This window comes from Passer montanus, unplaced genomic scaffold (genome assembly GCF_014805655.1).
Source record: "Passer montanus isolate IOZ18808 unplaced genomic scaffold, ASM1480565v1 scaffold2, whole genome shotgun sequence".
Lineage (NCBI taxonomy): Eukaryota > Metazoa > Chordata > Aves > Passeriformes > Passeridae > Passer > Passer montanus.
In genome coordinates, this window is record NW_024366591.1 from 2,907,885 (window position 1) to 2,932,844 (window position 24,960).

A 24,960-nucleotide genomic window follows, 5' to 3' on the forward strand; every position below is an offset into this window, starting at 1 on the left:
TAATGACTTGGCAATTCTCTTTCATTCTATAGCAAAAAAAAAAAACTACTGCTAGACTGACCTATCAGAGGGTCAGATTTCCTAGGGTTTGTTATATGGGTTCTGTACAAACACAGATTTTAAAACATTTTAGATTTAGAACAGAATTAGCCTTTCTTTCCTCTAGATAATTTAAAAATTGCTTAATGTCCATTTACACACTAGATATTTTTTTAACTTTTCACTTGCAGATAACCAAATATAATTACTGCTGTAATACAATATAATACTACTGTTTGTTTCTTTCCTAGAACTGCCTGGAATTACATGACTATTGCCACCAAAATGGAGCAAAACAGACTGTTAAGCATTAGCTCTAAGTTAAGTGGTAACATGATCTATTTAGTGGCACACTTATCAAGTCAGTTCTGCTGCTGTTTATTTAAATAGAAATTGAAATATTAGCTGTTCAACAAACTCCAGGCATTCTGGGCAGGAAATTGAGAGGACTCTAGACATTGTTATATGGAGGGAATTTTTGACAAGCCTTCCCTAAACAGTTTCCTATTCTGAAGTACAGTAACATCCCTAATAGTCAAGGGAAAAAAAAAAACCCATAACAAAGCTGGAAGAAGAAAAATGTAGTCAGGGCAGACACAGTGCAGACACGTTCACATAATGATGCTTGCCAGGGTAACAGTCCTTAGGCTCTACAATTACAGCCAAAGTGAAAGGATACTCTATCCAAAATCGTAAAAGTCAAATGGATTCCTGATAGCACACACTGTTCATTAAAAATCTGTTTTAAAACACAGCTTTACATCATAGAGAAATCTGCCTACAATCTTATGCTCTTGAGGGCATTAGAACTACTCAACAAATACTTTATCCACAGTAGCTAATCAGATTTTGTCATGTACCTTTATAATCACTTAAAAATTCCCTGAAAGACCCAGCTCTCCTATCCACATTTTCTTTTAATATATCTATATACACTTTAAATGTTGTGATTTGAGATTATAGAGCTAAAGAATAATTTTGTATTCCACTGTTGCCACCTGTCAGTGAGTATTTCCTAAGGGTAGTGCCACTATTCCCAGAGCTTCACGCATCCATATAAAGGGCTGAGTTTTCATTCTGAACTATCTGGTTCTGAATGTTCAGCCATAAAGATTTTGATTTGCTGATAAGAGTGTTGCAATGCAGTAAAACCAAAGGAGAAGTCAAGCAATGTTATCTAAATAAACTAAAATCATTATGCCTGATCAAAGCTACCATACAGCCAGTTTTGGTCAATCAGCATAGCACAAAAAGCATATTCTACTGCAAGATGAACTTCAGAATTTCCCCTGCAAGTTTTCAGTGAACAGAACAATCCCAAAATAATCAAATTACCTCAGCAAAAACTTCGTAATCATACACAAAAATGAGAGAAAAGAGAAAGACCCCACTACAAAGAAAGAGGTACATTCTTTATGTAATTTTTCTTATGCCTGAAAGTATTACATTTATGGCAAAAATTACACTGGTGTCTTCTGTCTTATGACTACACATCATTGTTCTGCTTCTTAGTTGTGGCGATTTTTTGGTTGTTTTTTCTTTTCCCCCATTGGGAAAGTACTACTCCATTGTACACATTTTCATTTTTAATGGATGATTCACTTGCTTGATACTAAATGGAAGAAATGCCTTAGTAACATAATCAAAAATATGCAGGCATGTGTTTCCAAAATTAATTTTGATATTTCCTGTCACTGAACTTGCCTCATCAGAGCATAATAGTAATTTTATAGTTGTAGCAACGCTGATTTCACCACATAAGAATCTACAGGAACATTTGAAGTTGCGCATGTTCAAGATTTTTTTTATTTTTTTGTCCTGAACAGCTACACAGACAGTAAGTTTCAAATTCCTATCATCTTCCCAGTAAGTCACACAGAAACTGGATTCACAATTTCCAAAGGGCAGCAGTTGATATTGCAATCTATGCACAGCTACAGCTCGTCTCTTATAAAAAGATGGAAGTCTAAGTGATCACTATTAAGCATTTGCTCACCATTTACATTGCTTTCTTACCATTTAAAATGTGTATCTCAATCCTTTTAAGTAATTAGGCAATCAGTAAAAAAAAATAATTTGGGCTATTACAATTATTGTTCAAGGGTTAATTTATATAAGCACTGCAGGGGCTATACTGAACACTTATTTTATAAAAGACCTTTTCCTCCTTTTTCACACAACATTTTTCAGAAAATAAGCAGTTGCACAAAAATGTTAACATATGGCAGTATTTTTGGAACTGCTGTAGAAATTAAAGGCAATAAAAATTGCTTTGGACAAGAAAGGACAAATAGGCCAAACCAAATAATTATTCTTGCAGCTTTCTTTAACCACTAACTCCATTTTATATGCAGTTTCCGATCTCTCATATTAAATCTGATCATATATATTTAATTCCATTCTTAAAAATTTCAGTAGACAACTTCAGTGCTAACCTACAACTGCCCTGTCAGAAAATCTTTGATGTCACAGCATAATAGCTCCTGAAAGAACAGCGCTAATACTTAATGTAACATGAAACCAGGGCCCTGCAGTGGGGCTGTCTGCTGTCAGGAACAAACAGTTTCACTGCTGTTCCCCAGAAGTGACAAGATTGAGAACTAACAGGGCAGCACCTCCTCGGTGCTACAGCAGACCTGTGTACCACAGTCACTGGCAAATCCCACAGAACAACATTACTAAATAACAAACAAACAATAAACCACACTAAATGAAGTGCACTGCAGCCATAGATGTTCTCTTCACCTCTTGCAAATACTGTTGATGTGAAAATTAATTATTTCCATGCTGCAAATGATAAAACAGGAAGCTGGTTTTATGTGGAATTTCTTTACATTTCATGCTTGTAAATAAAGATCCTTGCACTGCCCTACACATCTTAAATTCTTTTCCAGAATTTATTGTTTTCTCGCTAGGATCATTAGATCTCTTTAGGTTCTGATATGAAATTTTAAGACTAAAAGTATTGCTAGTTAGCCTTCAGCAGAAAACATAAGATACTTCCCTCTGTTGCTAACACAGGTGCTTACAGGTCCACCTATGAACTTCTTATCAGATTTTTGACTAATGAAAACCATTGCACCCATTGTCAGAAAGCACTAGGAAGATCAGATTCCAAAATCTTGAATGTCCCCTGTTGTGAATGGCACTGAATATCTCTTGCTCAGTGCCCCTTTCCAGGGAACTAAAGGGTCCCAGAGGGGGGATGAGATACTCACAGAATCAAGTCCCATATGTGTCTCCTTTGTGCTCCATATTTTTACCTCTTTCAAAACATTTTTAAGATTCACGTGTAACATTGCTTTAGGTCAAAATGTATTACTACATACGAGAGTACCAGGCTGCCATGGAAATCAGTTCCATTGCTGGATTTATTTTCTCTCTTGGAAAGCTGACTAGTCTATTTTATAAACTAGCGATAGCTGTATTTTTGAAGTTTATAAAACCTGGCCTCTGGCTAACTTGTAAACATAGGATATATTATCCTTTTGTTTGTAAGGCTTAATCCTACAACTGTCAAGCTGAATAAACCTCTAGAATAATAGTAAAAAAATTTTTACATAGTCATCACTAACAGAAAATTGAACTCAGATTGAGATAAAAATGTCAGTGGCACAATTTTTGGCACATTTGGCACTACTCATAGAACTAGGAACACTTTTACCATTTATATTTCTTAAAAGCATTCTTGGGCTATCTGATTTTAAATGTTGTAAGGTGATAAATGTTTTCAAAAGTATCTATGCTGCGCCCTCCTCCTTCAATGAATCTCTGGTAGTTGGAAAAAAAAATATTATAGTGGTTTAAGCAGGTAGGACCTTACTGTCACTAAATAAGAAATTACATTCTTCTGGTGGATTCAGAGCACATGTCCATACAGCAGCATTAAATTTATCTGCTCATACATTTGGAGCTCTTAGCATTTGCTCCCAGAGCACACTTAAACACACTAACCACGGCGCAGACACTGAGCTGGAGACATTCTTTGTACCTTGTAGTGGCAGCAGATTGCACAAGAGGAGAGAAGGGCTCTGTGAGTAAAGTAACATGTCAGTAATCGCGGTCTGCGGCGGCATCAAAACAATCGATAACGCCAAGTTCTCCTCCCTCGCCCACTGCTCCCCGGGCTGCATCAGAGGTGTGTGCTGTTCCCCTCCCAGGAGTGGAAGCAGAACTGCTGTCCCTGCCAGGGCTGGCTGTCCCTGCACTCAGCATGGGCAGAGCTGTGGTTTCAGCAGCTCCTTGGCCGCACTGTGCCATCCATGGCGTTTGCGGCGATCCCACAGCCATTTACTGCACCTCAGCTGAGAGGCAGGAAAGAGGAGCCAAACGTATGATTTCTTCTGTCCCTCCAGCTAGACGTGCAACAACATGCCTGTCTACACTCTAATCTAGGCTATATAAATACTTTTCCTCAGCTATTTTAAAGACAGAGCATAAAAGGAAAGACAAACAGTCTTTAAAATCAAGATTTAAGCTAGCACTTAACTGTACCCCTATTCCATCCTGGTGGGAGCAAGCAAAAACTCTTACAGAGACAATGGAAGTCTTTTCCCTCAGAGATTTGAAAAGATCAAGGTTTGTCCTGCTGAGGAGAAATGGCATCCATTTACCTCTGCTGGAGACATCTAGGATTTTCCCCCAGCTGCCTTTTTTCTCTTTCTTTTTTTAATTCAGTTTGTTCAATTGAGCCTTTGTGATGCTTGGTCAGGAATTTGGGGAATAATGGACAAATATTTGTTTAAAATTCATATATAATAGCAATAGCAACCATACAATTACAGAAAAAGATTTTCTGGCTTCTGTACCACTACTGAGGTAGGGCCAAGATTATGCTTCTTAACAGAACAGGTGAGAGGAGGAGGAGGAAAACAATTAGAACCATTACCTTACATGGCCAAGATATTTTGAGTCAAGACCAAATATCTGACAGTACTACCTAGAGATCTCAGCTCAGATAAAGCTCACTACTAATAATTGTCTGAATAATGCTCATTTGGAACAAGTTTAAAAAATGGTGGTTGGAAGCAGAGAGACCTTGGAAACAGAAAAGTTAATATAAACAAATACAATTTATTTTCAGAACTGTATACGCTAAGAGTAGACAAGCATTATTAATTTCTGCAGAAAAACACGGTTCAAAAAAAGAAATAAAATCTGGGTCAAATGTTGGTCTCCTGATCAAAAATCTTAGCAATTTCACATTAAACATAAGTTGATTATAAAGAACATATTTATTTAGCATCAGTAATTATGTAAAATGAGCCATTCCCTCTGGAGATTATCCATAGGCTTCTAGACAAAACAAGCCCCAGAAGTTTTTAATCCTGACCATGTAGTGGGCTGACCATTAAACAAAGGAGCAGGTCAGTGAGGAAACTCATAAGCCAAAAAAATATATAAACCACCACTAGTGAATAAGGATTCGGCCCTCCAAAGTGCTAAGCACATTGGCCCCAATCCAATGAAGTACTTAACTACATGCTGAATTTTAAGCACATACATAGTCTCATTCCCACTGAGATTATTCCTGGGCTTTAAAGCTTACCATGTGCTTGGATAGTTTTTTGAACTAGGACCAGAGCACTTGGTATCTTCGAGGACTTGAACCTTTGAGTGTTAGGAGCTGGACCTGGAAGAGCTCAAGCATATGAGATTTCTACCTGTCTTAGTCAATAACTCTGAATTTCATTCTAAAGATGTGAATCACACAGAAATTGCAAGTTCAGATTTTGACACCCCAAAATAAATAAATAAATACATACATACGTACTCTCCCCTAGGTCTAGACAAAGAACCAAAACCCATCAACTCCTCTGTCTGAGAAAACACATGTTCTGCCTACTTCAGTTGTAATAATCAATTCTGGGAATAAATGCCAGGTCTCTAATTCATCATTGCTATTTATTTTAATACAAAAATGGTGAGAAGAGGCAAACTGCTCTTCACACTTTTGATCGTAGTCATTATGTCTGCAACACCAGACAGCAGGCAGCCTGTGGCTGTCAATGGCTTCTGGCAAATGAGAGTCTCTTTACCCAGCAATTGCCTTCACCGCAACTCTGGAATTCACCACGAGGAGAGGGAGGCCCAAGTGTGACACTGAGTCTGCTTTTGGACAAGCAAAATACCAGAAGAGCAAAATGCAAATAAATTAATTTTGCACATCAAACAAATCATGGCTAATATTAAACAGCCTTTTATCTGCATGCAAAAGGGGTTGTTTGTTTAATGTTCTGCCTTTTTTTTTTAATTTCAGCGCCCTATTCATTGCAAAAGAAAAAAAAAACTGCTCTGAAATGAAATATTTTTAAACACAAGTAAAGTCATTTTATTAGAATCTGAACTTTAAAAAAGCTTTTTAAGATCCTGACACATTAATCAAGTGAGTACTTGCACAGAGTAACTCAGAGGGAATAGAATGAACCACATGCACCTTTATGTCAGAAACAACATTTGAAACAAATTGTGGATGGCTATTTTGTGCAGTGGCTGCTGTGCCTCATTTGGACAACTGTATTACACTGTGGCACAGAAATGAAATAGTGAACATGCATAACCAGTCATAGAGTGATCCTAAAATAATCAGACAGTCGGCTGCCACGATCTAGCAGCTTTAACTAGATGGAACATTGCTGTGGGGTTCCATGTGCTGGTCCCCAGCATTCACCAAGAAAAAGCATTAATATGCTCCGTGGCATTTTTTCACATGCTTAAGAATTCCAATGAAGCCACAGTAATGAATGATCCTGCTAACCCTGGGCACTCTGAGAAGTAACATTGAGGATATATGGATCCTTCTCTGGAAGTTCCAGTGGTTCAATGTCTTTTGTGATAAAGCATCACATTTCTTGTGGTTTTGGAGTGGCTCCCTGTTTGTTACCTCTGCATCTCAGTTATTGAAACATGGGCCCAGCCCAGCCTACCACACACAGCTGGAAGGCTGCAGGCCATGGTCCAGCTCTTCTAAAAGAACTGTCTGCCACAGGAAGTCCAAAAAAATTTCTTGCTGAAAGTACAAGAACTGCTCTATTTTCCAGAAAGCTGAGAATATTAAAAAACTCTTTTCCTTTTACATTACACAATATTCACAGTTCTGGAGGTTGTTACATCCCAGTTATCAACAGCTGTTCAATCATTACTCCCCCTCTAACCTCAATTAATATCCCATTTGATTGTGAGTGACAAAAGTGCTGATTTTGATATCTCATCCTCAGTTCTTGGAAAGTTCTTGGAAGACGCTAAGTGAAGAAGGAGAATAAAGTAATTAGGTATGCCTTGAAAGGCTGCAACCACTAATGCTGATTTGCCCCAGCACATCCTAGGGATTTTTTCCTGTCTGTCTGCTTCTTATCCTATCCCCTTTCTTCTTTTTGTTTCCTCTCATTCAAGTATTCTCCTTCCCTTTCCATCCCCAGAAACTGCTTCAGATTCTAAAGTACCTATTTAATTTCTGCTTTGCTTTTAGCTAGTCTCAAAACTTCATCACGAGCAAGATCAAAAGGACATAAAATAAAATCTCATTTCATATCCAACACTCAGACCACAAACTGGTGTGCAAGTATATTGGGATTACTAATTTACACTGATAGTCTAGAATCTATCTAATCCTTTCAAAAATATTTGCTATCAACCAGCTGTCAGAATGATCAGTAAAACAAAAATGTTTACTATTCATGCTAACCATTCACAGATTGATCATATAAATAATATTTATGTACACTTCTAAAAAATACTGATTTGACCAAACTGATCCCCTCAAACCTTTCCCAGAAACCTGCATTTTCTCAGACAGCAAGGACAGATAACTTGTGTCCCAAAGAACTGGATGTGACTAACTTGATGAGCAATGGAAAATGAATACAGAGTTCAATCTTGAATATCATAAGCACTAAAGGGACTTCTTCAACAACTGCATATTCTCTTCTTCAGAAGATAGCATTACACTACCTATATAAGGAAGTTTTAAAAGTCTACATAGATCAAGCTATATCCAAATACTATATGACTACAGAAAATCTCTATGCATGTTCAACAGCAATACAAGCCTTACAGTTGCTATTCAGTTCAATTATATATGCATTCACTCACTCTTCCCTGCATCTTTGTCCTTTCATAGCCCTTCCCCTCCTCTTCCTCTCCCTTTGTTTTTTCATCCCTTCTTTTCTCCCACACACTTTCAAGAAGGCCCAATTCAGCGCAGTGTGGCATCAGCAGAGACCAGCAACAGCTGCCGTTCCAGCTACAACAGTGAGCAGATTTAAAAAAAATCAAGGGACAGCTTTAAAGTTTGGGAGAGCTGTTTAAACTGAATATGTAATAACTGTGCTGAGGATTTGGACTTTAGCTGCACTCAATAGGGGTGCTTCATTACCTACTTGTGGGAATGTCACTTGTCTGTGGTGAGGTCACAGCCTCCTGGCGGTAAATTCCATATGTGCTGTTTAGCCCGGTCAGCTGAAAACAAACTAGCAGATGCCACCCTGATTTGCATCCAGTTGCTATTGATACTAAAGGGACAATATGTGAAAGACAGGAAGTATCATGTGGGAGCCACGCTACACCAGTGTGAGGGGAAACGAGCCTTCACCTTCTCTGTCTAATCATCCCAAGCCGATTTACTGAAATAGAAAAGTCCTCCACAGCAGGAACAGGGCAATCAAAACCAGTTTGGGGATGGATTTGACTCTTACTGGTTTATTGGTTATCCTAGGCATTACTGTGCCACTTTGAGTGGGGTGGAGGAGGGGATTCATCAGAAGAAAAGCAGCAACAGCTAAAACCTTGATGTTTGCTCTTCTAATGGAAATCACCCATATGAATGATTCACCAAAACAGTTTCCTCCTGTTCTTTTTGGGTTTGGTTATGTTACACTCATATTGTGAAAAACTGATTCAATATGTCCAAATTAGAAACTCCAGCTAATTTTCAGTAAGAACTCTTTAGGTACATTTTACTCTCCCACAGACATTTTCTCTTTCCCTGAAAAGACTATACAATACTCAAAGCATTCAAAGTCTTTCACTATCACACTATTGTGATAAGTTTTTGTTTGTAATTTGATCCCATTCCATCACAGAGTGTTTTGCAATGGTGTTTTCAGATCAACCTTTAGTGGGCACACCCATGCAGCCCATAAAACACATGGCAGCGTGACTGCAGTAAAATACACACCTGTGTAGCTGCACTGCCCCTGCTAATCAGAGCTTTTGTTACATTCTTAAACATCACAGATTGAACCTTTCTTGTCTAGAAGGGGTAGAGAAGTTCAAAATAATGAGAATTTTCCATTACTACAGAAAAACACAAACCAGGAGGAAAGATTTTGTGACCAGCAAGGAAAGTAAAGCCTTTTGGCTTTCACCAATGGTTGAGGGAAGATCTTTGACACAGGGAAAAAGGGCACACTGATCTGCTTGAAAATGCAGCAGACTCCTTAAAGCCCAGGTTGAGTGTTGAGGGTAAGCGTCATGAGATTATGCTTTGTCTTAGTTATTTTTCTAGAGCATTTTGTGGCAGTACCTTTCTTTCTTGGTCTCTTCTGTTTCATATTTTTCCATCTCACTACTCTTCTCTAAACTGACTCCTCACGGTCTGTGCAGCCATCCAAACACCTATCTACTATCTTCTAGCTCATGAAATCAAAGTGAAAAGAATCATATCTAACTTGCTTCAAAATAAATGAAGATTCCATTGCTACTTCCAAAGAGAAACACTATGGGCACCATAATTTCCATGTCCAAAGAACAGGTAGCATAAAGGGAACTAGGGCCTATAAAAGGCAACCAGAAAGCATGAAAGGATTTTCCTGGAATCTTAGACCTTTTCCTGGATTAAGCAATGAGAATAGATACAGACAGCAGAATGTAAGAATGTATGCATGTAAACCAGAGGTGATACTCCATTTCACTCAGACTACCATAACAAAATCACTACTAAATATATGTTGAAACACAGCTACTTAGGGACGTTAGAAAAATGCCATGTGCATATCTACATATATTTGCACTAAAGATTGAATAAAGTACATTCCCACTGCAATGATCTATATGAATCCCTTAGCAGAAGAAAAATATGAAAGGACCTGCAAGAAGATAATCTGCCCTCAGCAGATCAGGTATGAATGAAAGAAAAACAAAAAGAAAAAGAAAAACACACAGCCACAGTCCCCACAATTACAGGAAGCCAGCAAGCCAGCAGTCAGGATCCCCACATGCTGCATAATATACTGCACCAGAAAACCTGCTGGAAGATAGATATGGAGGGACAGTTTGTCTAAGATGTAGTTTGTGTGAGGTGAATTCCTGTTAATATCATCCTAAAGCCATTAAAAAAATAATGTAAGCAAACCTGATTCCACCCTGATTGACACTAAATTATCCTCTACAGTTAATCCAATGCAAACAGGGCCTTGACACATGAGCCCCATCCCCACACAGTCACAAAAAGTTCTTTCCATTGAACCCAGAAGGAACTGCATCCTGGCCTAAGGAATGTGATTGTGGCTAGAGTAAAAAGGCACCCTCCTGCTTAAGTAAACAGTTACACTGCCTTATACCAGCTGAGAATCTGTCAAATACCAAATTACGTCAAAAATATTCCTCTGAAATACCTCAACATTCAAATTCCATATATATCAAATCCTTCAAAATGATCATCCGAATAACAATAAGCCAGTCAGACTGGCTTATAGAACACTGCTTTTCTCCAGAAAGCTCCCAAAATCTGAGTCCTCATCTAGTTCCACCTATTACTTCAACAGGTGGATTTGGCCCTCCTGAGGTAAAATGCTGTGAGTGTCCTTAGCACAACAACACTGAGGAAAGGAAGTGAGGATTCACCACCGAGCCAGTTAAAACTGTGAGATTGTAGATGGGCAACTCCATCCTATCTTAGCTGGAATTAGGCCATGACACTGAGGTTAACCCCCCCACCAGGGCAAAAATACCACGGCTTTTCACTAACCACAAATGGTCGGGAGCTTGGTGGAACGAGCCCATCCACAGCAATCTCCCAGATGTAAGAAGCAGCAGAACAGCCTCTGAAAGGGTGGGATTTCAGCTCAAAGTACCCATGGACACATCCATCAATCGTCACCTAAAACTTGTCAAAACTAAGCAAGACTGCAAGATTGCTGCGATACAATCAGGGTGCAAACATCTGTTTAAGCACAAAGACTTCCTAAAAGCTTCACCCCAGTAGTTCTGGAGCATTTAATGAACAGAGCCCCTGCAGAACGAGCATCTCTGAGTAATGAGGAAACTTGCAGAACTCTCTGCCTCCTCCGCACTGGGACACTGACCAACAGGGTTTGTGAAGTAAACAATTCAACAGCAGCCCTTCCGGAACAGCTCAGGGTGATGCACTCAGGAATTAAAGTCACATTTATTCCAGAAAAGAGTTTCCAGATAGGGAGCACCCTGCAGTATTTTATGTCAATTTTCCCACAATGGCAGGTCCTTGGAGTAATATATAAATTCTCCTTATGCTGTGTAACAGTTAGTTGGAATTAGTAAACACATATTGTTTCATTAAAAATATTATGTTCCAGCACATGCATTTAATTTGCCATAAAGTATGGTATGTAAGAAATCACACCATTTGCAATAAATCTGAAAAGATATTAGCATTTTTGTTTCTAATACAAGATATTTCATGCAAGTCGTAAAATTTCAGTGGTATATGGAAGGGGTCTTAGCGAAATACACAAAAAAATATGACTATAAACAAGCCATCATTCTGGTAAGAGGAAATACAAACAACCAGAATAAAAATAGTTGATGCACAAAAGCCATAATGAGGGGGTTGCTCAAAAAATAACTTCTACTTTGAATGGTTTGGATGAAATACAAATTATCCACAGAAAAGTGTGGACTGGCATAAATGTTTGTACAAAATTATAAGTATATTTCTAGAAGTATGCAAGAGACAACCGCCTGCATGCTGCACAAGGTCCCAACAACGCTCTGCGTAAGTGCTAGTGCACAGAGTCCAAACCACTGCATTTTAATTACTATGCAGCCTCAGATATATTGCCTTTGATATGGAAATGTTCTTGTTCTCTCATCTTCACATACGGTCTCATGCACAGAAATCTTTATCTGATTCATAAAAAATAAACTAGAATCCAATCTCAACACCTGACCTCAGTGCTTAGAAGTTTTTTACTAAGCATGGTGTCACTATAAAAAGAATGGGTAATATTGGTGTAAAGTTAGATATTTGGAGCAATGATATGAAGGATTTGCAGTTCGGAATCAAATCAATACTGCACCTCTGAGGTTTCAGAGTTTCCTATTGCCTCATGTCAGTCTACCAGTGACTGCAGACACAATTGACTACACCTTTCTGTATAGCTCAAGAAGAAAGAAAAAATATTTAAATGACATCCTGTCTTGCCACCGATAGAAGAGATGCAGCTCAGTCACTTGCTGTATGGAATAGGTTCTGAAATCTAAGAAATCACTAACATCAAACTTTTCACCTTTTTTTTTCCTAAATTCGGATGCTACAGTCTTGAACATATTTTAAAACTATGCACTACAAAGTTTGCACAAGAAGAAGCAAAACATTTCCCAAGCTTTACTTCAACAAACAGGTAAAATAAACATAAAAATACTTGAAATACAAACCCAGTACTTTCCTGTATCTTATATTAATATGCTGGCCATAAGAAGGCTAAAAAATTTTGCTTTGACAAATTCTAGTAGTCACTCAGAAGAAACATTAAATATTCAGACCTATTTAGGTAATTCTCCTAGCTCTATAGAATTACATTCTCTTTTTCTAAAGAATATGATCTGTGTAAGCTCTCTGTAGATGATAATGGCCCATCTGTAAATCATTTTGTTGCAGGTTATCTGTTTTTTATCACTGCTAGTACCTGTCTGTCCTTGATATGATACCCTTAAACACATTAACTTGATGGAATGTTTTGCCTGACTTCAAAAAAACATCCATTGATCCATTCTGCACTAAGGAATTACTCTCATTACCCTAGTTTAACAATATACCTAATTTTATCTTACTCTTTCCAATTCACAAGATTCAAGAAATATTTGATTGAACTAATTTCCAAGCAATGATTTTCAGACTTGGGATGCTGTTTTTTTTCTTCTTAATTTAAGAAGACAAAACAGTAAACATAAAACTGATATGAGTACTTTAAAATATACAAAAGGAGGAGAGAAATGTCTGTGTACTGATTCTTGTTTCTTTAAGAGAAAATCCATTTTTCAGGCTCCTGTTGTACTAATTGAAAGAGAATTATTTAAAACTTCACTGAATACTTGAATATACGATGGGTATCTGTAGCAGTTTCATGAGTTCCAAAGAACTCTAGACTTTCTGAAAGACAGCAAACTAAAAATTGGCAGGAAATCTCTTACAATGATGTCACAAATATTTGTTGTTGCCACGGAATAGTGTTTTAAAAGAACACCTACTTCTGTGCTGAAAAGGCTTTGGGAACATGTAATTATCCGGTTTTATCACTGCAGAAATCGGCTGCTTTCCAGCAAATATGTCTATCAGATCTCTCTCTTCTGTGCAGAACTACATCTAAATAAATAGGCACGTATTTCAGACAGACATCACACCAGTCCAGTACACAACCTTACTAGTGATAGGATTTTATGGTGTTTTGTTGTTTTCATAATAGGATGTAAAGGCCTGCAATGACACATGTACAGATACATACTGTGGGAGAATCGTATGTCTAAAAAACTCCAAATGGCTCATGCAAAAGAGAAGAAAATTCAGTTTCTGTGGTTTGGTAATAAGTCCCCTAATAGTTCCCATTCTTGCTGTTCTACCTGAGGAAAAATAGAAAGTTATTTAAATAAAAATTACACAAAAAGCCACCAGAAGAGATGAACAGAAAGCAGCTTGCTACAGTACAAACCAGAAACATGCACCTCTGTGTGTTTTGCTGCTACTTGACGAGTAAGCTCTGTGTGAGCTACGGAGCACCTCACACAGCAGCACTTCTCTCCCAGCTTCTGACACCATGCACAAATGCCCCAAGGCTCTGCCTCTGTGTTTTACTGAACCAACTGAAATGTTTTAAAAATACGTCTCTGTATCAGTGCAGTTGACATAGCTCACATATTCACAAACACCCCTATTTACATAACTTTGGAAAACTTCAGTGGATGACACTCAAGGTCTGCCAAAGGAGCCCGCTAAAGTGACACTGTGGAAAAAAGGAAATATACAACATCCCATTGTATGGGGTGGAAGGCCAAGTGCATCCTGGCTTCTCATCCCAAAGTAATTTTTGTTCTGGGAAGTAAATAAATAAATAAATACATCGACTGAAGCCTTTGGAGTGTGATCTATACACTTCCAAGGGGGAAATCTACCCAAGTGTAAAAGATTGATAGATATGCTTCCTGAAGTGTTATCTCCTAAGGTGATCACAGTGTTTAGCAGATAAAAGAGGACTAAAGAAACTTTCTAATGCCAACTGAGGAAAAAAAATGTATTTGTTATTGCTATCATCATGCAAAACTCTGGCCTTTATTGCCACAAGCTATTTTAAGGCCTCCAAGAACTGCAGGGATATGTGAATACTTTGGACTAAAAATACAATCAAAGATGCAAAAAACATGCCCAAAGAGATTTTTTTTTTTTTTTGCTGTTGAGCAGAAGAAGTTCAGGAAATGACCACGAACAGTTGTTGGCCACATATTAAAAACCACTGGCGAGGGAACAAGCACTGGCAGTTCCCACTTGTGAACAAAACCAAGCTGACAAGTGAAGGCGACTAACTTTGGACATCAGCTATTATTTTCTACAAGTATTTTCTGCTGCTAAGGCTCTTGTGGCCTTACCAGTGAAACTGAAGGGCTCCACTTTGTTTCTCTTGTCGCTTTCATCGGTGCGTAAACGCAAAAAAAAAAAAAAAAAAAGGAAGAAAAGCAGCAGTTACATAAGTTGAGCGGAAAGTCGGGAACGTGCAGGGAGAGACAGCCATCTGTCTCGCTGCCTTTATGCTGTGTTATACACATGGCACTGGCTTGCACCCTGCCATCTAGCAGAGGAGGAAACCGAGGGAGCGCCGAGGCAGCCCAGTTCAGGCTCCCAGCAGAACCGAGACGGAGCACTGCGCTGCAGGGAGGAGGGAGGAAATAATGCGTTTAGCAGAGGATGCGAGACTGCCGACCGAAGGGCCTCTTGGGCGCTCGTCGCTGAATGAATTAAAGTTCCCGGCGAGGAGGCCGGGGGAAGCGACACGAGGAGTGTGACAGGAGGCAAGGGGAGCCGCCAGCCCCCCGGGGACACGGCGGGCACACGCCGGAGGGGGCGCGGGGTCCCCGGCGCGGCCGCTCCCGCCCCAAGCGGGGACCGGGGGCTCCGGGGGCCGGCTCCTGCAGCCCAGGGCCGGGCTGGGCCGGGTCGAGCTGGGCTGGGCTGACCCGCCGGGCCCGGCCCCGAGCCCCCTCCCCCGGCTGCGGGCGGGCGGCGCGGGCCGGGAAGCGGCCTGGATGGAGAGCGGCGCTGGGAGCGATGCCCAGGGCTCACCTTCCCCTCCCCCCGGAGAAGCGCGCTTCAAAATGGTTTTGCAGGCGAGGCTGGCCAGGCTGCGCTCGGTGCAGGGCTTCCAAGAGCAGTGCCTGGGTTGGTTTCCGTATATTCTTTGGCTTTTAATAGCTAGCTGAGGGAAAAAAAGAAAGCATTATTGTTTTCTTTCTTTCCTTCTCTCATTGCCTATTCTAAATTTGACTCCAAAGTTTAAGCAGTTGAATTGGCTAATTCTGAATACAGTCTATTGAGAGACCAGACACAGCAGTATATCCCTGTATAGCAATAGATACAATGTGCTGAATTGGCAGTCTAATTATAAATGTGGCATTTGGACCTCCTTTCAGACCCAGTGCCACCTTACCTTATGAGGGAACTTCAACTACAGCAACTGTTCAAAACAAAATGCCATTACAGGATCAGCTTCACCCAACACTGGAACCAGCCAGGGGATTGTTTTACAAACAGCCTTTCTCACTTAACACAAGAATGTATTATAAGGAAAAGTTATGGATAGTGCAGAGTCTGAAGAAAATGCGTATGTAGTTTCTGCCAGGTGTCGAGCTACTTCAAACTGCAGCATACTCCAAATGACCTCATTATTTTCTTTTAAATGTACTCACTATAAATAATTATTCCTTAGTTTTACTAGAATGAGCTGCTAGGTACGCTTGCTGTTTATATTCCAAGCGTAGTGTGCATGTAACGTCATGAGCACAAAAACCCACGAAATATCCTGGCTCAAAACAAAAACCTGCAATAAGATCTTGCCAAAGAATCATGGGGTGCTGAAAAAAAAGTTTTTTAAAGGGTCCTTTCCAGGGAAATGTTCGTATTTAATGGCAGGCTACATGCACATATCTCACATTCATTCTTATTATTTACTTTATGGTATTATAATGGCTTAATTAAATGAGTGGGCACAAGCACGTCAATAAAACAAGTCAAGTCAAGTCGAAGTCTCAAAACAGGTTTCAAAATTGCTCCATTACACGAATACAGAAGGGGAAATTCGTTAATTTTTGGACTACAAACTCTGTTTGAGGACTGGGTAGAACTGTTCTCCTGTCCTCACGATCAGCACTGAAGACGGAAACGGCAAAAAATGTTAAAGTGAGGGCAAAAGAAAGCAGTAGGAACAAAGTGCCGCTCGTGCGCCGAAGGCTATTTAAATTTGCTTAATAAACATATACCTTATCTACGAACAGCAGGCGAAGACATATTACTTTATCACAGAAAGTTTCACCTCTCTGTTTTTGGGAAACACCCCTAGGACAGCACTAATCTGCCGTCCCCAGGCTCCCACCGGGCTGCCTTTCCCCGCGGCCCCCCCTTCCCCCCACCGCGGCCACTCAGACGCAACACTAATTGTCCTTTCACGGTGCCACTTTCACTCCTTCCCGTCCTTTCACAAACAACAAAACCGCAGCAAACCCCACGGCGAGGCGGCCCGCAGGAAGCGGAGGCAGCGCCCGGCCGGACAGCGGCGGTGCCTGCCAGTGACCCCGGGCCCCGCCGCACGGCTCGGGCCGCGCCGGGGCCGCCGGCCCGGGGACACGTTCGGCTGGAGGTACCTGCTCGCATCCCGCCCGCCTGCTCGCCCTCTGCCCTGGCTACACCCAGCCGCGACCCCGCCGCCGGTACACGCGTGCATGCATTACACGAGCGGGCAGCGCCGGTGCCCGCTCCTCCCCGGAGCGGGGCAAGCCGCAGAGGCGCACTCATTAGCTCCCACTGATGATTCCTTTCAGGATCATGAATGGAACAATTGTCAAAAACTGCGGGAAAAAAAACAAGCCCCGAGACTATTATATACAGACGCAGCTTGTGTGCGCGCATGTGACAGTTGCAGGCAACCCAGATTTGGCCATAAACTCTTCAGCGTTATCCGAGATAAAACATCAAATTGCTTGTACGGTAAAAGAGGCTCCTTATCCCCAATCCAAAAAAATAAACAGCTTCCAAGGTAGTGAAACCAGGGAAAAGAACAAGCTCTCCACAAGACACACCTTGCCTCACTCGTATCCTACAGCACCGCCTGCAAACAGCTGCGCTAGCTTGTTGCAACTGCCACTATTTTATTTTAAAAGAAGAATAACAGTAATAATAGTAAGTGAAATACTTCCTGAAAACTTACTTTGCATTTAGTTTAGGCACTATTCTTTTTTTCAGCTCGCAAAGGAAGCCGTTTTGTCCAGGTTAGGTATTGTCTACTTATGGATCAGCCTCTGGCTAAGGGTTTATTTTAATTTATGGCTTATGCATTCTTTTAAGGTCGATTTGCATGACCTCCGGCAAAGAGCTAAGGCAGCAAGAAATCCCAAGTCGACTGTTGCCACAAAGCGGCACGCATCTCCCCTTCCCCGGGTGTAAACAGAGCTCTCTGATGATGGACTGCCTTCTTCCCCCCTCCTTGTGTATCACGAATTAGGGCGCGATATCGATTTTAAAGTTTTCGGTATAACTTTATCCAGGGCTCTGCCGGCAGAGATAAGGCGGCGGCGGCGGCGCCCGGGACAGCGCCGCGCCGTGGCCGAGCGCGGCACGGCCGCCGCCGCTCCCGCAGCTTTGTGTGCTCCCCGCAGCCGTCCCCGGCCAACTTCAAAGCACTCACCCACCTCAAACTTCGCGCAGAACCCACAAGCACCGCTAAACTCCCCTCGCCTCTCTCCATCCCGCGTCTCTCGGGGTTATCCGCCAGGAGAAACCCACGCGAGCGCTTCGGAGCAATGACAGCAGCGCTCCGCTCCCAAAGATTTATTTCGGATTTTATTTTTCCTCTCTTTCTCCCTCTCGTGTTAGTTCCTTACGTACAATATCTTCCCGCACCATGTGTTCGCCTGCCGTGGGTGATCTTAAAATACAACGCTGATCTGTCACTACATTTTAAAATAAACTCTACTCGGGAAGGATGAGAAAGTGTTGTGATTTCAAGGTACTGGGGTCCCTTAACGTCTCGGAAACCTCGGGATTCAAACAGCCCCGGAAACTCGCACGGGGACGAGACTATAACTACTTTTCCCTAAAGAGAAGGGAGGGAAGGAAAAAAAAAAAAAAGAAAAAAAAAAAAAGGAGAAAAAAGAAACACAACACTTGATATCAAAGTAAATAATCGTGCAGGGGGAGGCGGGGGAAGGGGTGAATTCAGCAATGTTAAAAGCTAAACAACAGATCTATCTCCGGACGCTGCTGCTTCACTCAATTGCAACTAATAACCCATTAAAGACAGCGCAGGGGGAACTGAATTCTCTCCTGCAAAGCGACATAAATCCAGAGAAAACCCATTAAACCACCGCCACCGCCACCAAGCCACGCAGCACTACACACCACAGCAAACAACAGGTATACAACACAATAGGGCTGGTTTTCCTGGTTACCTCCTCGGGATCCAGTGTGGCACAAAGCACTGGGAGAGCCTCCTTTTTTTTTTTTTTGCAACGCGCTTCGGTAATTTTCATTAAAAAAAATAAAAATAAAAAAGAGGGAAGAAGGTGAAGGGGGGGGAGGGAGGGGAGAGGAATAAATGGGTAGTAATTCGGTAAAATAAAATAAAATAAATGAACTAGAGTCTGCTGGTGTTTCTCCGGGCCATGGATGTGCAGGATCCCGATCGTTAGAAGTTTGCGGATGGGTTGCCTGGAGATTTGGTTACAATCAGGTTCATTTTTTTTTTTCCTCCTGAAACAAGTGAAGGCGATGGTTACTGCTGTCAATCTTGGCAATCAATGTGAGCGGCCATGTCGTAAGTATTCAAAGCATTTCCCGTCGTGCAACATCAGAAAGTGAGTGGCCAGGGCATTGATCTGAGGAAGGCAAAAGGAGGCAGGGCTCCCCCGCCCAGACAGCACAGGCAAGATGAGACAACACAGGGAGAGAGAGGAGGGAGAGGGGAAGGGAGGGAGAGACAGAGAGAGAGAGAGGCTGGGAGCGAGCGGGGAGAGCAACAACTGCGGAGAAAGTGAGCACAAAACAGAAAGTGAAATCGGCGCGGGCTGCCAGCCGCATCCCCGCGCAGCTATCACCACTCACAGGGCCATTAGACACATGAAACCCTACACCGCTCCGCTCCCGCTAATGACCACTGATTGCCCGGAGTGGTGAGGAAAGGTACTAGAAAGTTACCGGGGAGGGGGTGCGAGGGCGGGGCGGGGGCCGGAAAAGGAGGAGGGGGAGCGGGGGGGTCCCGGGGGAGCCGGTTCGCGGGGCCGGGGCGGCGCGGGGGGGGAGCCGTGTCACACGGGGCCGGCCCGCCCTCCGCCCTCCCTCCGCGCTGCGTGGGGACACACACGCCGGGAGAGTCCCGCCGGCTCGCGGGATACACCAGGAAAATAAAATTACAAGGGGAAAAAAAAAAAGAAGAAAAAAAAAAAAAAGAAAAAAAAAAAAAAGAAAAAAAAAAAAAAGACGATGTGCAGGAGGAGGGAAGGGCTGGCGGCGTGGGGAGGGAGCGGGGACGACGAGAGGGAAGCACTCAGCAAGCGCTTAGTGACAGCTGATAAATGGCTCTCTGAAGAGCCCGATCCCACAGCACGGCCGGGAGCGGAAAAAAAATTTAAAAATTTTAAAAAATTAAAAAGGAGGGGCAGGGGGAGAGATTAAATAGAAAGTATAAATTACACTAGAGATGGGAGTCCAGCTACAGGGACGCGGGGGAGAGGAAGGGGAGAGAAGGCACTCAGAGTCCACAAACTATTTAGTGATGGATTCAGCAGAAAGGTGAAAAGTGAGTGCAGTGAAAAGGGAAAGACAGGTATGGCCAGAGAGGAAAAACTGATTTAGGACGGACTCGAGCTGAAGTTGGGATTCTCGTGGCGACGACGAGAAATTTTAGCAGCGGCAATATATAAATATCCCTCTCTCTGCCTACCAAAAGGCAACAGATAAGGACTGGAATATCAGCTTGAATACCAATTTAGGAACTCACGCTCTCTTGGAAGTGCTAATTGGGGATGGGGGGGGTGAGATCTGGGAGAAAGAAGGAAAGAAGGGAAAAACTATAAGAAGCTGAGGAGAAAAATCAACCAGTGGCAGAGTACTGCAAACCCAAGAAAGTCTCCCTGCTGTATTTTTGCATTCCAAAGGTAAACATAAAAGAGTCTTTCAAACTGTCAGGGGCCCGCAGATCAGGTGGGCAAACAGCGCTGCAGAGTGAACGTCTCCCTCTTTTGATATTATTCACACCTAGGCTAAACTGTTGTTAAGATGGGAGTGCGGAAAGCAACCTCAAGCCCACAAAATGAGAGAGAGAAGTTGTTGATTCATCTCTGTATTTTTGGCACTTTCTCCCCATTTTCCAGAAGGCGCCTGGAACAGTTAGTAACAGACAAACTTTTTAATTTTAAAATAGCTTCATAACTTATAGAGGCCAAAAAGACGAAGAGAGAGCCTGATTTCACTTTCCTTCTCTCTCAAGTAAAAATTTGCAGACTAGGTTAGACCCAGAAGCACACTCAGCCCCACTGAGAATGAACCTGGCTTCAGCAGGACGTGATGAAAATTGAACATTAACGCGATGGCACAGGACAGATATGACCTGGCTCTGATTCATTTTGTTAACAAGCTGTAAAACTCGACACACTGCTGGAGGCATGCACGTCGCATCCTCTGCTATCCGAGGTGCTATCGCCCCTCTCGAGCCGAGTTCAGGGAAAAGGAGTTTTAAGTCAGAACCTCTTGGAATAGCGGACCTGTTTTACACGATATTTTTGGCAATTCCATTACAATAAAAGGAGTAACCAAGTCCTATTCGGCAAGTAGCAAGCACCTTGAAATAGAACTTTATAATTATCTAGTAAAGCTTTATCACCAAATTAGCTGATGAGAGCACAGTAGCAATTCCTAAGCATTCTTTCAATTCTAGTAAAGGACACTAAAAAAGTGAAATTCAGGGATAAGGGGAAATTGTACGATTGTAAATACTGAGTTTGTATTCACCTGCATTCGGCTAATTCAAAGTATTCACCTTGCTGCAGTTACCCGGCGTATGGGATTAACAGCAGTAAAGAGCTGCCTGTCGAGATATTAGTCTGTCCTTTTTAATCTTTAATTATAAGAATTCCCGTGATTGGCCATTACACGCTTTCCTTGTAACACATTTAAACCTGCTGCAAGTAAAGGAAATACCTTGACTTTTTGCACAACTAGTGCAGCTTTGACACGCAAAAAGATTTTTAAAAAATTAAAATGAGCTATGTAAGAAAAGAGATGTAAATCAGAATACAAGGACGAATAGTCTGCCTCAGTCTGCAACTCTAGTAATTTACTGCTGGAAGTTTTTTTCTTCCAAGAAACAGAAAGGAAAAAAAACAACCCAAGCCCTCCTCAAATGTAGCGCCTTACTATATACGAAGCGGGAATGGGACAAGAGATAATTAAAGCATCAGATAAATCTAACCGCCCACCTAGCTCCAAATCGGGGGAGCATCCCGCTGCACTCCCGAAATTGCAGCGCAGGGAATGGCACTGGGCTGGGGCAGGGATGCGGCCACGCTGCCCTGCGGAGCGCAAGGAACGCTCTCCAGCTTGTTGCTTCCCCGTGTGATCAATTAAGTTACAGATGTAACTCACAGCGCCGGAGAGCGGCAACTTCTCGGTGCCAGGAAAAGAGGATTCCTTGGGCATTGTATGCAAATGTGAGCGTGTGTGTGTGCGCGCTGCACGGGGATAATTGTGATTCCCTCTTTGTTTGCGTAAGGGAACACCCGCCGTGCGGATCCGTATACACGTGCCGGGAAACAAGAAAACGCTTTCACTTGGAGCGTTACCCCACGTTCAGAAACGCCTTTGGAATGACTGCTGCCCTGGCTTTGGCTTCATGAAGGCTGAAGGCAGGCAGATGCTGAGGAGGGATGCTGACCTGCTGGGGGTGCCTGCACAGGGAAGGGACTGCAGGCGCTCACATCAGGTCGGGGCACTTACCTGTGCACAGCTGTCATGGCATTTTGCGCCGTGTGTCTCACCAAATGCCTTAAAGTAAAGCAATGTTCAACAAGCGAGGCAACCTGTCTGTGTGCTAAGTTGTACGTACCGCATCTTTAACCTGAGCAGCAAACCTGCAACTCCTGGAGAGTTGGCGGAACAGCCTCAGAAGTTTTGGACTCAAAGGGCGAGAAATTTCACTTTAAAAGTCATTCACCCACTTCTAAACTGCCCTTTCACCCCAGTTAATGCCGGACAATTAAGAGGCATGTTTCTAAATTCCCTCTGCGGACACTGTCCGACAATGAAGGCTTGTTACAGGCTTGCTAAAGATGTTCAGAGAAACTTTTGCGAAATAATCAACAGCATCTGAGAGAAAGCTAAAGGAAAAGAAGTTAAAGCCTGATAATCCGATTGGGAAAAAGTTTTGTTAGACTAGATAGAAGTAAATTACTGCACGTTTCTTCAAAAGCAAACCCATCAGCTGATACGAGTTCCCCTGGAACAAGAACCTCTGGCGAACTCCTCCAAATTTAGGGGACGTTTGCATTTTGTAACACTCAAAGCTAAAGATCTGCCTGAAAACAAAAACTCTGAATTCCTTACAGCGTCATCTGCCAACAAAATGTATTGTCTTGGCAGAGAAAGGATCAAGGAGATTTTAATTTCATTTTAAACTGTGCATCATCTTGATAGCAAAGGAAAAAGCCGCAGCAACAATCTCCCCGCTCCACGCCCCCGCCGTTAAAAAAAAAAAAAAAAAAAAAAGGGGGGGGGGAAAGAGAGAACTGGAAAAACCACATAAACTTTTACAAAGAAAATAAAAGCAAGTTCGACATGAAAACCCCTTCCTGTCTCGGAAAGTTCATTTTAAAGGTCCCTTCTGTAAATCTAAAGTGCAAACACCAGGCTAAGGTAGTGAGTGGCTGGAATTTGCATGCTGATAAGAGAAGGCTGTTGTACTTACAGTGACAGAGGGCAGGCTGCGGAAGAAAAGCTGTTTGTGTTAGCCTGAGAGTCACCCAGGGCTGCAATGAGAGGAGAAGAGAGGAGTGGGAGTGCCAAGCTGGATACACCTTCACCGCATCTCATCACATCTGCCAGCCTCTCTCTCCCTCTCTCTTTCATTTCCACATTCCCTTTGTTCCTGAAAAAAAAATCTACACGTCACATCAGTCCCCAGATGCAGTCTACACCAAAGAAAAAAAAATGAATAATTCAATCAAACTGTGCATAGTCTCTAAGGCAATAAATCTATTGCACTTAAAGAAACGAAGGGTAATTACCGCTATAGAATTAGAATAAGGCCAGAGCGCGCAGGGATCCCAGGGTCTGTAAACTCCACGGTCAAATAAAGTTTCATTTATTTAATCCTTTGACAACCCCAATGTAAACTAAAGGGGAGGATCAGAACTTATTCCGGTTGGGTTTGAGAATGCTTGAAGTGAATGTTATAAAAGGAGAGCGCCCGTGGTCTGTGACAAACACAATGCAAGGGAGTAGAAGTGTTTCACTGCATCACCTCCAGGGTCCGTTCCCCCCTCCCTAATGAAGAGCAGACCACACTCCCACTTCCACCGGCTCCTGCTGCTCGCTGCAAGTGCAGCGGGGATCGCTGGCAGCCAGCAGCCGCCTTACCTGCTCCCGAGCGCCAGCACGGCCTGACAAAAACTCAGGGGAACCGGCAATTTTGTTCCACGCTCTGGCGGAGAGAAGCCTCGGGGGATTTGCACCGGCAAGGATTGCCTCGGAACGCTGTCCCTGACTCGCGGATGTGTGCGGGGCCGAGGCGGGGGACTGCCCGCCGGGGGCGGGGGGAGCCCGGCGGGAGCGGAGCCCGGCGGGGCGGGCGCGGCGGCGCTGCCGGAGCGCGGGGACGGACCGGCCGGGGCGGGAGGCAGGAGCCGCGCTGCTCCCGCTGCTGCCTCGCAGGCTGCTCCCTCGGCTCGGAGGTAAGATCTCTACATTGTGTTTGTCCCCCCCGCGGGTACCCCGGGTGCCAGGGGCGCGCTGCTGCGCTAACCAGGGCGGCGGCTCGGGGCTGTGGCTCAGCTCCTGGTGCCCGAACCGAGCCGGAGCTTAACGTCGGCATCTGCCGCTTTACACTCTCCATCACGTTCTTTGCAAACTTCTCCTGAGGGGCTGGGGGAGGAGTGAGACGGAGAGGGGGAGGGGGAAACTAACCCCAGGTGAGAGCGCGCTCTTGAGATGCCGCAGACCCTCGCTCCGATGCCGCCGGGCTCCGCGCCGACCGGGGAGGCTGAAACACCTTCCGCCGGCGCGGAGCATCGCGCACCTCCCGTCCCTGCGCCGCTGTAGCAGCGGTTTGATTTATCCGAGACATCACCGGGACTGTTATTCCGGGCAAGGCAGAGCGGAGCGCGCTCCCGGCCGCCCGGGCCTGTCCATGTGCTTACCGCGCCACCGTGAGGCGGCCGCGGGCCCCGCACCGAGCGCCCGCCGCGCTCCCGGGGCGG

General features: G+C 43.2%; 1 protein-coding gene and 1 long non-coding RNA gene across 4 annotated transcripts in view; one reads left to right on the forward strand and one right to left on the reverse strand.

Annotated features, from left to right (window-relative positions):
• The window catches only part of SOX6 (SRY-box transcription factor 6), a 375,549-nt gene extending 351,781 nt beyond the window's left edge, over nt 1–23,768 (reverse strand). Inside the window, exon 1 of one of the 3 annotated variants that reach the window (XM_039707456.1) lies at nt 23,451–23,768. The gene's annotated coding sequence lies outside the window, so the exon portion shown is untranslated. Of the gene's footprint in view, nt 1–17,702; nt 18,502–18,942; nt 19,673–23,450 lie in introns of those variants that run through there. The other 2 variants (XM_039707454.1, XM_039707455.1) reach the window with 2 other exon arrangements.
• On the forward strand, nt 18,671–23,280 carry LOC120501333. The gene is made up of 3 exons (XR_005627263.1): nt 18,671–18,907; nt 19,254–19,307; nt 22,260–23,280. It is a non-coding gene; the product is annotated as an uncharacterized LOC120501333 (long non-coding RNA).
• Nucleotides 23,769–24,960: the final 1,192 nt, after the last annotated feature.